Genomic DNA, 16,345 nt, shown 5'->3' with positions numbered 1-16,345 from the left:
CTTGAAAGCTAGGATAAAAATCCATCTGGATTCAGTTGTTTATAAATCTAGTAAGCAGGAACAGCTTTGAGAAAAAGAGCCAGGTTCCTACTGTCAACATTTTGTGATCCATCTACCATGAGCAAAGCCCAAGCTGATACAATCTATTACTGTTTGTAATGCAGCCTGCATTTTCTAAAAGAAAAAAAAGAGCTCACAAATTACTTTGTTTGATGTGTTTTCTTAAAAATACTTTTTCTGCCCTAAGATAGATTGGCAAGGGATAATATAGGACAAAGATTTTTTGTATTGCTTTGCTTTAATATTCTACTTGGTCTCTAGAAAGAGAGGAGCATGTGGCTGTAGTGGAATATGTGCATACGTCATCAAAGACTAATCTCACTCCCCCGCAGGTCAGGAGACACATCTTGAATGTCATCAACAGGAAATGAATCAGATGCCATGTACACTGTAAAGAAATAGAAGAAAAAAAGACCATTACAAAATTGTTGCCTCCTGAATTTATATTACCAGCCTGGTATGGTTCCACTTGGCTGGGGGGGGAGGGGCAGAGACACACAAGCGGGGAAGGGAAGGGCACAGGAAACAGGACCAAAATCAGGAAATAAAAAATAAAAATAAAAAGTTTAAGATAAATGTCTCCACCCAAAACAGAAAATAAAAAATTAGAAAAAATATTGAGCTTATTGCTAGGAATCGCTAAGTGTTCTGAAAGAACTCCAGGGCATCCAGTTATAGCACATATAGAAAAAAGTCCTGAGCATCTCATAAAGGTTCTGATACAGGTTAGATAAGTGGACAGCAAGGTGGATTGAAAACCAGTTTAACAAATGGGTTCAAATGGTTGTGAGCACTAGCACAAAGTGCAGTTGGAGAGAAGTCCCTAATGATGTACAGCAAGGGTTGAGAATGGTGTCAGTACTGTTTAACCTCTTCATTAGTGAGCTGGATGATGGGAAAGACAGAGCACACCGTCAGCAAGTTTGCAGATGATGCGAAACTAAGGAGTGGCAGACACACCATATGTGTGTGCTGCCATCCAGAGGGAGATGGAAAAGCTGGAGAACTGAGCAAACAGGACAAGAGAAACTAGCAAATCCTGTACCTATGTAAAAATAACCCCAGGCACCAGTGCAGGCTGGGGGATGATCATCTGGAAAGCAGGTTCACAGAGCTAAAACCGGAAAGGTCATTCTGACCATGCCCTCAACTACTCTGGTTCTATCTTCTCTTAGCCAGCATACACCTATGAGCAATGAGCTGATGTACTGATCCAGATCAAAAGAAAACATATTTTTAATGGTTATTTTTTGCTATAGATCCATCTCTTTTCCTATCCACTCAAAAACCTAGTAGAAGGGTAACGACTCTGATAGACAAGTAGAATAAAAAGGAAGCAGGTGAGTTAAGAAACTTATGCTGCAACTGAGTGACTATGTAATTACAGCTTGAATGTGCATGCCAATTGTCAGAGAAAGATTTTGCATGTCATCTGAAAAAAGTGTTACTTTTTACACAAATTATAATATGAAATTGTCTTTTGCTCAGAATTCTTGACAATGATTCTTACTGTAGTACTTCAGTTTGAGGTTTTTCACTAAAAAATGATTGAAAATCTCTATAGTTTTTCTAAGAGAGAAAGACGGAAGACCAAAGTAAAATGTGTTCACTGTTCTGCCCTATAGACTAGAGGCTATTTACTCAGATTTTAAAAAGTTAGCCAAGGGTTAGAGATATTTGACTTCGTGTCTCATATTATTCACAGACTTTTCTACATGATTTGAGGCCTTGTGGTTTAGAAAGGATTTATCTCACTTAGATTTTGTTGTTTAAAAGTTTCCCAGTTCCAAAGCATCTGAAGCTTCTGTATTAATGGGTGAATAGCCAATGACTTTTCAGCAGGTGCAGTATCAACATTGGAAGAAATCTCCCATTCTCACATCACAGGAAATCCCCCAAAGTATATTCTCTAGTCACATTTCTTCCATGAAGTGGTTGACTTCTACAACCATCTGCATCAGCAAAAGGAGGAAAGACAGCCTGGAGTATTCAGCAAAATAAAGATCTTGAACACATTTCTTGTAAGGTATGTACAAGTGCTTACATTTTTCTATTTGCTATTAATGAAACTCAAGCTACTAATTTGAATGGATAGCTACTGTTTGGGAGTCTGAATTTAAATGAAATGAGTAGTGGTTTTGGTTTATTCCTACTTTGGTGAACAGTCTGCAAGATACAGTATGACCATTTTTGTACCAAAGAAAATCACAACTTAATTGGCTAATTTTATAAGGATCACTATACTAAATATTGTGAGCTGAGTAAGGGATTCATTGGAATGAAGAAGTAGGTCTAAAATCTGTCAGTGCTATTTAGACAAGAAAGTGGAAGTCTAAAATTGTAGTAAAAATATTTTCCAGCTATCTGAAAACTATTGCAAACATATATTTCAATCATTGTAGTCAAAGGTATTTCTATTTTAAAATCAGTTGTGAAGTACTCCAAATAATGTATCATTATAAATGTTGTGCAAACCTATCTGTAAGTTTGTTTTTCTAATAGATCAAATTTTATTTGCAAAAAGTCACTTTTATGATCACAAGCATTTTGCATAAGTAGTAAATAATTCTTTCCTGCCAGCAGAGAGCATTGGCAGTTAAAGGAATATTTTGTTTTATTTTCCCTACTTTACATCTTGATTTTTCAGGTGAGTAACTTACAAAGAAAGGCCAAAAATGCATAGCACTATAAAGTATTTTAATGATCAACAGCAACAGCAAAAGGCAACATTTCAAAAAGGTGTAGCAGACTTGAACATCTCAACAGTCTGTGGGTAAGTACTGACATCAAATTACTCTAGAAGGAAATCATTTAATTTCTGTTTGGGTTTAAAAAATGCTGAAGAAAAATGAGTAGAGAGAGTCAGGACTCCTTGATATAAGCATTACTTTAACCTTCTTGAGCTCAGAACAACACCATTGAAATAATTCTGGGAAATACCATTAGAGCTTCTAGGCATGTGTCAAATAAATAATCATATGTGTGATATCAACAGATATGAATAATTTCAGTCTGCACAGACTTTGGAAACCTGTCCAGGACTTTGTGCATTCCCTGATTTCCTTGCCATGATGGCCATGAACATAGCAGGAAGAGCAGTACTAAAACCAAGAGAAGCAGGTGACACATCCAGATTGAGACAGACAAAGTTGGAGTGTTTAGACTTAGGAGAATTTAAGTGAATTTAGGGAGTGACTGAGTTTACTGTGAAATAGGCAACTTGAGAATTCTCTGGAATTCCAGTGTTTTCTAAAATGTGCTGCTGTATTCCTCTTGGACCCCAGAGGCTACTTCAGAAATGCACAGGTCTTCCAAATGTCCTTCCATATCTACAAACCCCATGCAGATGTCTGAGGTACAGTACGGCATCTCCAATGGTACCAACGTTTAGGCATCGAAACTGTACTTCAGTGAGCTGATCAACTGTCTTTCTGTCTCAACTCCACTTGCTCTGCTGACAAGAAATTCAGTGCAGCTGCTCAGGCTCAGTCCTTTTGTATCATTTTGTACGCTGTATGAAGTTGCTTCTGTTCTGCAGCTATTCTACCAGAAAACATGGGTTTCCCTTAGAACTTGTGTTTTATCTGCCAGCCCCACAGGAAAACTTAGGATATCTAAAACAGTGTTGAAGAACTATGTTTAGACAAACATATCACTTCATCTGGACATCAAATGCCCTGTCAACACTTAGGATTTCCAAGGTCTTGGTTCTGAATAGTCAATTTAATGATCTAAAAACTTTAAGTCCTGCAAGTACAGGGATGAAAACCAAGCCCTGGGCACTGGGCTGAAGGGTACCTAGCCAGAGCAAAGCCTGAAAAAGCCTTGTATCCTCTGGGGTTGGCTGTTCTAGTACCACAGTGCCTGAAATTAAGTCCTCCTTCACAGCACACTTAGTTGGAGAAAACCGATACTGTGTTCCTACCTGAGCATAACTCCTCAAAGTAGGAAATAATGCTAGGTATGGCAACTTAGGTGATGACTAATTAAATATATGTATATATATATATAAAAACAACATCTGATTTATCAATACATATTAATATTTCTAGCAACACTTATCTTTCAATCAGGCCAAAAGTTTAAAACCCAGAACATTAACTACCATATATGTTATCCTGTATTTTATCCTACCTATAATAAACTTTCATATGTTATTTCCTCCTAAAAGCATAATTATATTAAGGATGGGAAAGAGAATAACTTCATGGATAGGTTTGGAGCTCCAAGACTTTCTACTCTATGTGGTTTAATTCATTTTTGAGAAGTTTATCAAAGTATCAAGGCAAATAAGAAAAAAAGATTCAGTAAAAGTATCCAACAGTAAAAAGCTACAAAAACTGAAGCTACGTTGTTTGAGTTTCAGCTCTAATAAATCATGGTATCTGAAAGGGAGATGTTCAATTTTTTTGTCAGTATACACACTGTGTTTTCCTGGTACAGGTACCCTTAGTGTTTTGGTTTTGGTCTAACTATAAGTGTGGAGAGAGAAATTGAAAAAAACACAAGGTGAAGGAGAGGGAGAGGGAGAAGGAGAGGAAGATGGAGAGGGAGAGGAAGATGGAGAGGGAGAAAATGAGGAAGAAGAAGAAGAACAACAACAACAATAAAACACAAAGGAAAAAAAGAGAAGGGCAAATCCTAATCACACGGGGTTACTAGCGATTCCATAAATCATTTTATCCAGTTTGACCTTGGTGGTATTCCCTGCAAAAAAGGTATCCTGATCTGCATTCCTCTCACTCCCCTTAAAACACAGAGAGAAAAGATGACTTCAGCTTAGACTTCGTTATCTTTTCTTCCTCGCATGAACATTGGTGAAACAGTAACAAAGGTCTCTGAGAATTTTACATCTCTGTCCTCATTGTAGCACGACTGATTTCACACCACTTTATTTCCGTATACAGAAATTTATCTCCAAGCCTATGCCTATCACACATACATCCAGAAAACCTCCTTTCCACTAGCATAATCTCCATAGTGGCCTGCATTCACTGAGATGCCATAAGGTTTTCAGCACAATAGACAATTTTAGGCTTTTATAGTACCAATCACTTGGTATCATTTCCTTTGAACTCTTAAGTATGGAGATGCTGAAATCATCTTTTTTGTTCTCTGCGTAACAGAACTTGTAACATACATATATACGCATAGACACACAAACAGGGAGAGAGAGAGAGCAAAGCTGAGTCCAAAGCATCAAGCTTTGTGTCTTTGTTTTTTTCCAAACCACTTATCTGACAAAAGAGTTGTAGTTCTGGGGTCACTGGAAGAAGCTGTCAACCCATGTCTTGTTCTGTGACCACCTTCAATTTAAACAAAAACAAAGATAAATCAAAATAGTTCATTTGAAGCACAGGAAAAAAAAAAAAAAAAAAAAAAAAAAAAAAAAAAGTTTAACAGTTACTCAGAAGTTTCTTCTGGATGGAGTATTTAAGGAAAGAACTGCACTCCACTCTTGCCCACTCTTGCCAACTAGCACCAGACTGTAATCTAATCTGCCAGAATGCAAAAAGATTACAGATTTCTTGGATATAGTTACTTGCAGACATCAAAATACATCCAAATCAACCCTCCTGCAACAAGATCTGGGCATTATTCACTTCTCTGGGGAAGTGAGAGTAGGCAGCAAGGAGAAATGTTTCAAGATGGCAAAGCACTGACTTGACCAGTTCCAAAACCATACAGGTGGTGTGTGTTGTGAGGTGGGGAGAAAGAACAGACACCACGATCCATAGCCCACAGAGTATCTCCAGTTTTTCAGGAGTGGCTGCTCTAGTCCTTGTAAATATCACTGAAGCTATTATAACAGTGAAAGGGCATGAGAACATGTTTTAATTTAGATCAAAGACAGAAACTGGGAGGCTTGTCTGTGTTGTACAGATTGGATTACCAGTCTAGTACAGGATTGCCAAACTGATATCAGAAGTAAAATCAATCTTGCCAAAACAGAGCAAATGAGGGTTCATAATGCATTTGAGTTTATGTTTTGGGTTTAGTTCAAGACACATGGCTCGATCCTTGCAGATTTCCCAGAATAGAATGAAATAGAATAGAATAAGATACATACTTCTTCAGCTTGTCTTGTTTCCAGAACTGTTAAGTCAAAGACCTGATCAGAACAAGCAACTACGTTGGGTTTTCACTAAAGGCAACTATTACCTGAATTTTTGCAGATCAACACACAAAATAAAAGAATATGGCATGAGATGGGACCATTCCAGTAAACAAGAAAAAATACCATGTGCTTATGAAAGGTCTAAAATACATTATAAAAATACATTGGATCAAACAGTGGAGTATACTAACCCCAAATTAAGCTTCCAAAAGTTAGATATATATATTTATTTTAGTCATTGTGCTCTCCCAGCCCACTACATGAAGAGAAGAATCTCGAGTGTATGATTCATCTGATTTTTGTCTAAAAAGTTTGAGGATTTATGCTTTGGAAGTTCCTGTTTCATTCAATTCTATGTAAAAGCTTTTCAGCATCTCACTCACCAATTTCAAATCAATTTTCACACAGGGTAACTTATCCAGTCCTAATCAATCCCTCTGCATACAAGGGAAACAGGAGGGAAATAGAAAACAGAAGGCAAATTTAAAAGTAGGTATCTCTTGCTTTGCAGTTCCTTGGATACGGAGGATTTTTTGCACTACAGTTTTTCAGATCATTTCAAAAGTGCAAAACAAAACTCAACAGGTTCCCTTGCTCTTAATAGGCAGCACATCTGAAGAAAATGCTCAGAAGTTTCCATTTAAATACATTAGTGACTTCCGTAAGGTCTTGTGTTCATTTAAGCATCTCCCCAGAGGAAACCATCTTTGCCAAAAGGTTTTACTGAAATATTGAAGAACCCTAGTCAGCAGTCTACACAAGGTAATAAAATGACATTCCTTGTCATCAAACAAGTAGTGAAAGTTTTATTACAATATTGAGTTCAGCAGGTAAACCAAGCCTTGCTTAGTGCAATCCATAAAATTAATCAGGCACAACCTACCCCACACTGCTTAGTACACTCTTCACAGCAACAGTTATGAAAACAAACTTTCAAACAAACAAAAACTCTTCTGATACAATTAAATAGATAAATATAAATTTGTGTCAGCTTAACATGTTTTATAATGTTTTTCCTCAAAGTAGAAATACACCAACATTTAGCTTATCATTATTAATATCACAAGCAATATAAACATGAACACATAGGATATACTTAATTTGTTTTGCTGCTCTTTGACTGCTGCTCAAACTTTTTGTACTACTTTGCATTGTATAATACTGTTTGGAATGTTGTAATGGAAACCTGTCTTTGTCCATGCTCTCTGTAAACACTTGGCTAGCCCAGCAGATAGGAATGATGTGATTTCAGTAGGTCCAGATCATAAGTGTGGTACCTGGAGTATTAGCTTACAAATGCTTTATTACACAATGTCATATATACTTTAGCCCGATGAAGTCTTCCTCTTTCCCCTCCCATGAGTGGGATTTTAAATGATGTTTCAGCAAAATCACATTTTTTCCCATGGATGGCAAAATATTGCCAAAAAAAAATGTGGCATTCTGTTAAGCAACCTGAACTTGTCATTCAATGCTTTTTGGCTGGCCCTGGTTTATTTTATAGAATTAAACTTTTCACACAGACTCATTCTCAAATGTATGAATGAAATAACTCATGGAAGGAGCAGTGAAGGTTGAGAATCTGTCATACAAAATTTGACTTCATTTTTACATCTACTTAGGCTATGTATTTGAAGCACCCTTTGAGAAGTTATTCAGAAGTGATCCTCTATGATTATTTCTGAAAATGTCTCAGTATGCTTTACGTCATGTAAAAAGCATATTGACAGAAGTCTTGCCTTAAAGATCAAATACAAAGAAGACAAAGAATATTTTAAAAGAGCAAAGCTGGACAATGCCATCTGCATTATCCCAGATCGTCCAAAAAGAGATGTTCCTTGCTGCTCCTTGAAGTTGCCAGAGGCTGCTGCAGACTGGCTCCTTGCATCAGGAAATGGCTACCACCCCACATCACCTTCCCAATTCCTATATTCCCATCCAAAGTAGTAACAAAAAAAGGTTGAGTACCATTTGAGATGTCAGTCTTCCATTGCATCTTTGTCTTAAGAAACACATGGGGAGGCACTGTAGTAGCATTGTAGTAGCTGTTCCAGAGGAAGGCTTGAAAAAGGTGTACATATGTTGCTCATGCTATAACCAGGTAGTGTGGCAGACAGAAGGATGAAGTGGAGATGGTCAGTGCAGGCAAAAGAGAGGTATTGCAAGTGCTGAGGAGGCCAAGAATGTGTCTGTTCATCACAGCTGTTAATGCTGGGCCACTTTGCCCATACCACTCAAGTTATCACAGCTTTTGTTACTTGTTCATAGGGGATAATTATTCACTGGTTAATTGATTTCCCTACCAGTCGGAAAGAAGTTGCACAGGCAATAGACAACAGCATCATGCAAACAAGAAATGATCAGTCCCCCAGTTAAAAGTATAATTGCATGAAATTGTCCTAACATTACTTTTTAATGTGCTAACTAATTTAGGCAATATATCTTGATACACTAAATCCTTGTTGAATCACAAAATAGTATCCCTGCAAGAAACCTATTAGAGGTTGCTAAGGATTGCATTTTTGAGGCTGGTGGAGTTATTTATGACACTTCCCAAATGAGCACCTTTAATATATTGTACAGTCTTTATTAAATTAACATCATATGCCTTGAGACTTCTATTTGATAATAATTTTTACTTGCCTTTTTAGAAGCAGTGGTTCTTAATAAATATGAAAGGCTGGAAAAACATAATAGAAGACATTTGCCAAGCTTACAAAAACTCGAGTTCCTCTCAATGATATCAACAGGAATTCTGAGCATTCATCATGGAGAGGAACATGGTGACCTTATTGAAAGCTCACCTTCATGTCAGTAAGTTTGACATGCTCATCTTCATGTCAGTAAGACATTACATTGCCAAACAAAGCAAATTTCATATAGACTAAGCTAAAACTCAGGAGTGTTTATGAAATATGACAACAGTCTGTTGCCAAAGGGTCTATACTCCTATCAAAACAATTTGAAGAAACTGATTCTAAAAAAAAAAAAAAAAAAAAAAAAAAAAAAAAAAAAACTTATTTGCAGTTGTGCGGTTGTGTATCCTATCCTGACCAAATGGTCTTCTCTATACCCAGTTTCAGTAGGAGAAATATAACTGAAATATAACTTACCACTTCAATTATATTTTGTAAGACTTCACTATTCCTACTTTAAAGTGTGAGACAAAAACAAAAAGCTATATTCTGTACCAAAATGGTAAGGAATGAGAGCTGTGAAAAAGCTGATCCAAATAAACATAAGAATTGTAAAGTTAAAGGCTCAATTTAGCACGTATCTGTATATAAGTATGCAAGAATTCTGTGTCATTACTGGTATGCTTAATGTTTGATCCATGTTGCAATAGATTAAAATGAGTCTTTCAGAATTTTCTCCTCTAATTTATTCCTGTGTGTAATTTCTCTGCACACCAGAAAGTGATATAATATTGTAGCTTAAGAGGGTGAGTTCTTTTTTTTTGCAGAGTACATATTCCTCAAGTCAGCTTCTTCTGTCAGGGAAGTTCTTATAACCAAGCCTACTTTGACATTTTCTGGAAATGTATACACACGTAGCATTTAACTTTGGAGCTAGCACAGTAGAGTTCACTTTTTTTTTTTTTTTTTTTTTTTTCTTCACTTTGAAAATAATTTAAAGGGAAAACAATTGAATCCAGTAATGTTTTAATTTAAAATCCAAAAACACCAGGGTTATATTTACTTAAAATCAGCCGGCTAAATAAGTGTGATTAATAACCAACATCTGCCCAGGAATTTGCTGACAGAGATTTCAGGCGTCCACTAGTGGGCAGCACTAATGCACCTAAAGCTGAAAGCACAGAACAAAAAAATGTCAGCAGCGGAAGAGAGAAAACATTTTTATTTTCTATATGGATTTTGTATGTTTATCAACATTACAACTTATGTGAAAGGAAAGGAAGATGCACATCCTTTAGAAGCAAAGATTAGATATGTTACTGTAAAATATTATTATAAGAATTTAAAACATACTTTTATTGCAGACCCACCAAAAAGGGAGAGAGTGATTTGTTTAAGTTGAAAAGCATATCCTAGTCTGATGGAAACTATGTATATTATTTGAGGATTTCACTTAGGTTAGGTAAGGACAGGGTGTATATAACTGTGATTCCATTTAGATAAATCTTGAAAAGTTAAAAAGATCCTTTATGCACTGCACAGATAAAAACAAAAAGTCTTCACTGGTATCAGCATGCAGAAGGGAGAGCTTAAGTGAAAGCTGAATCTCAGTGATCTCAGCGTAAAAGTCTGGTTACCACCTGAGAGCTGCTTGCTTGTAAAGAGGTGTCTTTGCATCCTAGAGGTGGCTGTATGTAGTACAATGTGCATCAGCATCTCTGAGAGCCTTACATTGATTCTTTTCTTGTTTCCCATTACCATTGTGGCTTCCTTGAAGAACTGTCTTCTTTATTTCTTTAAATTGCCTAATGTTTCTTTGGGGAAAAAAAAAAAAAAAAAAAAAAAAAAAAAAGGAGAAGAATGCTCATTTATATTTTATATATATTAATATTCTCTTTGCACAGATCAAGTACTTAAGCAGATCTAGACAGTCTACAAGGCAAGCTGAATTTCTGCCCTGTCTGCCTGTCATTTGCACTGTAGGAGTGTCATGAACACCACAAAACTCACTGAACACTTGGAATGTTGTCTTTTTTTTACTAGTTGTGAATTTCTTCTCTTCACAGACTCACAGAATCACAGCATAGTCTAGGTTGGAAGAGACCTCCAAAATCACCAAGTCCAACCTCCGCCCTAACGCTAACAAATCTTCCACTAAACCATATCCCTAAGCTCTACATCTAAACATCTTTTAAAGACCTCCAGGGATGGTGACTCAACCACTTCCCTGGGCAGCCTATTCCAGTGACTAACAACCCATTCAGTAAAGAAGTTCTTCCTAATATCCAACCGAAACCTCCCCTGGTGCAACTTTAGCCCATTCCCCCTTGTCCTGTCACCAGGCACGTGGGAGAATAGACCAACCCCCACCTCGCTACAGCATCCTTTCAGGTATCTGTAGAGTGCAATAAGGCCGACCCGAGCCTCCTCTTCTCCAGGCTAAACAGTCCCAGCTCCCTCAGCCGCTCCTCGTAAGACTTGTTCTCCAGACCCTTCACCAGCTTCATTGCCCTTCTCTGGACTCGCTCAAGCACCTCCATGTCCTTCTTGTAGCAAGGGGCCCAAAACTGAACGCAGTACTCGAGGTGCGGCCTCACCAGAGCCGAGTACAGGGGGACAATCACTTCCCTGGACCTGCTGGCCACACTGTTTCTTATACAAGCCAGGATGCTGCTGGCCTTCTTGGCCGCCTGAGCACACTGCTGGCTCATATTCAGCCGACTGTCAACCACTACTCCCAGGTCCTTCTCTGCCAGGCAGCTTTCTAACCACACATCTCCCAGCCTGTAGCTCTGCCTGGGGTTGTTGTGCCCCAGGTGCAGGACCCGGCACTTGGCCTTGTTGAACTTCATACCGTTGGCCTCCGCCCATCGGCCCAGCCTATCCAGATCCTCCTGCAGAGCCTTCCTACCCTTGAGCAGATTGACACACGCACCTAACTTGGTGTCGTCTGCAAACTTGCTGAGGGTACACTCGATCCCCTCATCCAGATCATCGATGAAGATGTTAAAGAGGACCGGCCCCAGTACCGAGCCCTGGGGGACTCCACTAGTGACCCGCCTCCAACTGGATTTGATTCCATTCCCCACAACTCTCTGGGCCCGGCCATCCAGCCAACTCTTAACCCAACGAAGTGTACGCCAGTCCAAGCCATGAGCATCCAGTCTCCTGAGGAGAATGCTGTGGGGGACGGTGTCAAATGCCTTACTGAAGTCAAGGTAGACCACGTCCACAGCCTTTCCCTCATCCACTAAGCATGTCACCTTGTCATAGAAGGAGATCAGGTTCGTCAAGCAGGACCTGCCCTTCATAAACCCATGCTGACTAGGCCTGATCGCCTGCTTGCCCTGCAACTGCCGCATGATGACACCCAAGATAATCTGCTCCATGAGCTTCCCTGGCACTGATGTTAAACTAACAGGCCTATAGTTCCCTGGGTCTACCCTCCGGACCTTCTTACAGATGTGCGTCACGTTTGCTAGCCGCCAGTCAAGTGGGACCTCCCCTGATAGCCAAGACTGCCGATAAATGATGGATAGTGGCTTGGCCAGCTCCTCCGCCAGTTCCCTCAGTACCCTCGGGTGGATCCTGTCTGGCCCCATTGACTTGCGTACATCCAAGTGCTGTAGCAGGTCACCAACCATTTCCTCGTGGATTGTGGGGGCCACATTCTGCTCCCCATCCCCTTCCACCAGCTCAGGGTACTGGGCGTCCAGAGAACAACTGGTTTTGCTGTTAAAGACTGAGGCAAAGAAGGCGTTAAGCACCTCAGCTTTTTCCTCATCTCTGATTACTAAGTTCCCCCCCACATCCAGTAAAGGATGGAGATTCTCCTTAGTCCTCCTTTTTGTGTTGATGTATTTATAAAAACATTTTTTGTTGTCTTTAACAGCAGTGGCCAGACTGAGCTCCAGATGAGCTTTGGCCTTTCTGATTTTGTCCCTGCACTGCCTCACAGCATCCCTGTAGTCCCCCTGAGTTGCCCACCCTCTTCTCCAAAGATTATAAACCCTCTTTTTTTTCCTAAGCTCGAGCCACAGCTCTCTGCTCAGCCAGGCCGGTCTTCTTCCACGCCGGCTCATCTTTGGGCACGTGGGGACAGACCGCTCCTGAGCCATTAAGATTTCTTTCTTGAAGAGCGCCCAGCCCTCCTGGGCTCCTCTGTCTTTCAGAACTGCCTCTCAAGGGACTCTGCCAACCAGTGTCTTGAACAGCTCAAAGTCAGCCCTCCGGAAGTCCAAGACAGCAGTTTTACTGATCCACTTCCTGACTTCGCCGAGTATCGAGAACTCTACCATTTTGTGGTCACTGCCCAAGACAGCCCCCAGCCAGCATGTCTCCCACCAGTCCTTCTCTGTTAGTGAACAGAAGGTCTAGCGGGGCACCTCCCCTGGTAGGCTCGCCAACCAGCTGCGTCAGGAAGTTATCTTCCACGCTCTCCAGAAACCTCCTAGACTGCTTTCTTTGGGCTGTATTGTGCTTCCAGTATACGTCTGGGAAGTTGAAGTCCCCCACAAGAACAAGCGCTGACGATTTTGCAACTTCTGCCAGCTGCCTGTAGAACTCCTCATCCATCCCCTCATCCTGGTTTGGCGGTCTATAACAGACCCCCACCAGGATGCTTCCCTTGTTGACCTTTCCGCTGATCCTAACCCATAGCGACTCCACCTTGTCATTCCCAGCTTCAAGTTTGACGACATCAAAACACTCTCTAATATGGAGAGCCACTCCACCACCCCTTCCGTGCTGCCTGTCCCTTCTGAAGAGCCTAAATCCAGACATTGCAGCACTCCAGTCATGAGAGTGGTCCCACCACGTTTCCGTGATGGCAACCAAGTCATAGCCTGCGTGCTGTGCAATGGCTTCCAGCTCCTCCTGCTTGTTGCCCATGCTGCGTGCATTAGTGTAAATGCACTTCAGCTGGGCCTTAGCCTTCTCCCTCAGCCTTGCCACTGTTCCCCCTGGCACACCTCCAACAGGCTTTGTTTCATCCCCGCCCCCCTTCTTACCTAGTTTAAAGCCCTCTCAATGAGCCCTGCCAGCTCCTGGGCCAGGATCCGTTTTCCCCTTGCGGCCAGTTGGGACCCATCTGCGGCCATCAGGCCAGGTGCCGAGTAGAGCGCCCCGTGGTCAAAGAACCCAAAACTTCTATGTTGGCACCTTCTGTGTTCAGAACTGAGAAAAAAGAAAAAAGAAAAAAAAAAAATCAAACATCCTGTCAGTGCTCATCATACATGCTCATCTTTATTCCTCTATTCAGGGCCTAGAGCACCCTGAATGCCAAAGTATGGCAGCTACCAGGGAAGGTAATATTTTATCTTGTTAATCCTATTTCTTGGACACTTCAAATGAAAACTGGAACTGTTGGACTGTGTAAGGAGCAGCTGAAGCCCTTTCAGTGGCATAACTAGTTAGAAATTCTCTAGGAATTCTCTTGTCTGAAAACATAGATATTAAGTTCTGTAAAGTTTACAAGGAGGTAGGTACCAGAGCTGCCAGCCAAGTCTGATACTCTTGACTCACACACACCAAAGAACACAAAAGTTCAAAACATTACGTCTTAATACAAGTCAAGTGCCTAAATGTGGAAGACTAGATTTATTCATGTCCTAATGGAAATACCATCATTCATTTTCCTCTGCTGATGTTATTCCTTGTGTAGCTAACCATTCACAGGACCAGGGACAAATCATCATTAGAGTCTGATGTTATCTGTGAAGGGAATTAAAACCAGCTCTGACATGCTATTGAAGTCATACTGACTTTGGGCTGAGAAGATATATATGCAAATTATAGCCAATGTCATACGTCAAGACATTTGTGACCTTCTAGACAGAGAATGTAACTACTTCCACGGGTACTCTGAAAGTTTTTAGCTGTTGTATAACATACCGTTCTGCTTTTCTCTGTTTTAAATTAATTTCAATAACATATTTGTATAGTGTCCTGTTTTCATATGAACCAACAGATCATTTAGAATTTACTGTCACATTATTTCTATAATACTTTCAGTTCTGTTTTTGTCTTTGAGCTGTTAACCACAATGTTTTGAAGGAGAAAATATATGGAAGAAAATTTACCTTACATGTTGATTTTTTTTTTTTTTTATTGTAAAACCAATTTTTTAGCACTGGAATAAATGGGGCTTGAAAATTAAATTGCTAAATCTAAATACAATTTGTTGAACGGTAACTTAAACCTTATTCTGGATTCTTTGAATTTGCCCTGTAAAGCCAACCTAATGCTTGTTAAAGGAAAATAGATCATTGTACATCAGAGGGAAAGGTATTCTGGGAAAATATTATTCATATTTTCATCATGTGTCTTACCATTACTTGGCCCATTAAAGGTGAAGAAAAAATATTTCATCATTCCATCTTTTTATGTAATATCATACAGAAATAAAGCCTACAGTATCCTATTTTGTCTCAGAAAGGTAATTTTATTTTAAATATGTTGTTGTTGTTGTTATCCCACCACCACCCCCAGGTATTAGAAATAATTTTTGAGCAACAAATCATTTCAGAGGGATAATATATATATATATTAGCATAAATCATAAAATTCTGTTGAAATTTTAGGTTGCATTCCAGTTGTCAGGTTCCTGAAGTACTGGAAAATGTAATAGCTTAAGTGAGAAACTGTAAAAACTGAAATTAAAATTACAGCTCATACCAGTCAGAAATAAAACTGATCTGCAGAAGGGATAACAAAGCTTGGGGAATATTTATTCATTTTTTTCATCAGAGCTAATCTTACCTCAAAGTAACACATAGAGATTTATACATTCACATTTGTTTTTTGTATAGAACATTGGCTGACTCTGAAATGGAAATCCTTTCCAATGAAAAGCCAAAATATTTTACTGTCAAGTGAATGTATTTAAGTGGAGTAGTGTTTCTTTTTTCTTTTTTTCTTTTTTCTTTTTTTTTCTAGAAAAGTTCCATTTTGTGGGAGGGAAAATGGCCTTTTGTCTATCCCAGGCTAGCAACCTAAGTGGTCTTCTCTTCTAGAAAACTCAACTGTCAGCAACATACCAAACTGATAGTATCCTACCAGCCTGGCCAAGAGGCACTAGAGCTCCCCATCCCTTCAACCACTCACAGCTCCACTGACAAGGGGGCACTGAATCTGTTCCTTCCTTCCCCTATGCTTCTCCAAAGACCACCTCACTGCTCCTTCTCCATCTCTGACCTGTTGTTTTTTTTTGTTTGTTTGTTTTTTGTTGTTGTTTGTTTGTTTGTTTGTTTTCTCTTTTGCTTGTCTTTTAGTGATTTCACAAAGCTAAAAGTGGAAAAAAAAAAATTGCAGATAGACCGCAATTCTCAATCAGAAAATGATTCTGCATTTGAGAGAAGAAAAGATGGAGTTCTTTGAGAGGCATCCATAATAACCAGTTTCTTCCAAAATTCTTTGATAAAGGACAGTTTTCAATAGATTTTCTTCTAGGTTGATAAAAGCAGAAAATACAAATAAAAACTAATACTATACTTAGAGAAATTCAAGGGAAAGAAGTATAGAAAGTCTGTTA

General features: G+C 39.3%; 1 long non-coding RNA gene across 2 annotated transcripts; it reads left to right on the top strand.

Annotated features, from left to right (window-relative positions):
• Positions 1 to 1,383: 1,383 nt before the first annotated feature.
• On the top strand, positions 1,384 to 10,871 carry LOC118178497. 2 transcript variants are annotated; one of them, XR_004756175.1, is made up of 5 exons: positions 1,384 to 1,400; positions 1,900 to 2,086; positions 2,708 to 2,833; positions 8,830 to 8,988; positions 10,719 to 10,871. It is a non-coding gene; the product is annotated as an uncharacterized LOC118178497 (long non-coding RNA). The 2 variants fall into 2 exon arrangements; XR_004756173.1 differs by lacking the exon at positions 10,719 to 10,871 and having other exon boundaries at positions 8,830 to 9,173.
• Positions 10,872 to 16,345: the final 5,474 nt, after the last annotated feature.

This window comes from Oxyura jamaicensis, chromosome 1 (genome assembly GCF_011077185.1).
Source record: "Oxyura jamaicensis isolate SHBP4307 breed ruddy duck chromosome 1, BPBGC_Ojam_1.0, whole genome shotgun sequence".
NCBI lineage: Eukaryota > Metazoa > Chordata > Aves > Anseriformes > Anatidae > Oxyura > Oxyura jamaicensis.
The sequence above is the reverse complement of the archived record's forward strand: the minus strand, read 5'-3'. Positions and strand labels throughout refer to the sequence as shown.